We start from the raw sequence: 1746 nt of genomic DNA, 5'->3' as shown, positions 1-1746 counted from the left end.
TATTGCTTCATATATAAGATAAAAAAATAAAATAAAATAAATTAAACTCTAAAATATCTGCTGGTGTCTTGTGTGTGTTTTTATTTGCAAAAGTTGGATGCCAATTGCAAACATCAAATCAAAGGATGATAAATTTTTCTACATTAGGAATTGAAAAACCATATCATCTAGCATCAATATATAGTATAGCATATAACAATTGCAAACAAAAAAATACTTAATTAATAATTATTCGTTAATTAAAGCAATTCAATACCATATGTATAATATAACACTACAGATCAGAAGACAGAAGTATTTATCATCCATCATGATGAAAACTGTTTCATCCATGAACAGTGAAGCATATAATTAAACTCAACAAGAAATAATAAAACTAGTATTATATATATATGAATGCAATGAAAACAGTTTATAGAGGATAATAATAAGAAGTAGAAGAAAAACACAAACGAGGGTATGAACAAAAAGGATCGATGAAGCTGATGAAGATGATGATGATGATGATGAAGAAAGACAAAATCCAAGTTCGTTCCTACTACTTAGCTTCATTCTGAAAAGGAAGAGAAGGTTAGTTTCAACCTTAGAGGCAAAGTTTCTTTGTTATTATCTGTGAAAAAGATGGAGCAATTGGTTATGGTAACTTGTAACACAGAGAGTGGCTTGGTGGTACAGAACATAGAAGAAGATCGAAAATGTTAAAAGGAATTATTGAAACCGAAGATAAGCAGTAGTAGTAGAGTGGTGAGCATCTCTAGAAGGTTCTGGCAAAGAAAAAGAAAAGATCAAAAAAACTTGATGAGTGTAATAACTGAGCTGGTTTGTGGGGTTAACATACACATTATGGTCCAAAAAATGGTCCCCAGATTGTTAAGACAAAGTTTTGGAGGAGACAATAGTTCAGAGCTCGTGACTAATCACTCTCACTTTTCTGAATAACCAGAAATGCTGCAGAAGCTATGGCAGGAGTTGCATAATGCATGAACCTCTGTCTGCAACGTTTTCTTTTACTCCTTTTGTTCAGTTATTAACTTCAATTTTGTACGTAGTTGAAACTTGAAATCACTTTAACTTGTTCAAGAGATCAGAATTTGAAGTAGTGAGCTTATTATATAAAAGTTTATTGGATTTTAGTCCATCGCTTTTAATAAGTTGACAGACAGGTTTATCGAGAAATGTAATTAACTTCAGTAACCATTTCATACGTGAACTTAGCTTTGAGATGATACAAAATCTAATTAAAGCATTTTGAGGAGGTAGTTGACTTATGTAGCTTGCATTATACATGAGAGAGTCAACAGTACCAAACATATCATATCATATGTTTAGGGGAATGTTTGGTTGGGTGTAGGATTGAAGGTAAAGTACTTTTATAAATTAGTTTTATGTGTAAAATTATATACAATTTTTTTTTTGAAGCTTGAAAATTTTATTTTATTATGGTTGTGATACATACGATTTTCTCTAAAATTTTTGTGGGTATAATGAGATTAATCTATGTAAATATATGTTTCTCTGCACGTAAGAATACAATTGTAATTTAAATCTACTTGTGTAATCATCACAAGATTGAAGTTACATCACCTCATTGCAGTCCATGATTTAAATAAAGTATAAGAGAATAGAATATTTAAAAGAAATATTTATTAATTTATTTGTCAATATAAAAAAAATTTAAATACAATCAATTGTATATTATTACTATATAAAAAAATTATTACTTTTCAAATTTTATTTTGATTGTTA

The sequence above is a fragment of the Arachis ipaensis genome, chromosome B04, assembly GCF_000816755.2.
Source record: "Arachis ipaensis cultivar K30076 chromosome B04, Araip1.1, whole genome shotgun sequence".
In the NCBI taxonomy this organism is placed as follows: Eukaryota; Viridiplantae; Streptophyta; class Magnoliopsida; order Fabales; family Fabaceae; genus Arachis; species Arachis ipaensis.
The sequence above is the reverse complement of the archived record's forward strand: the minus strand, read 5'-3'. Positions refer to the sequence as shown.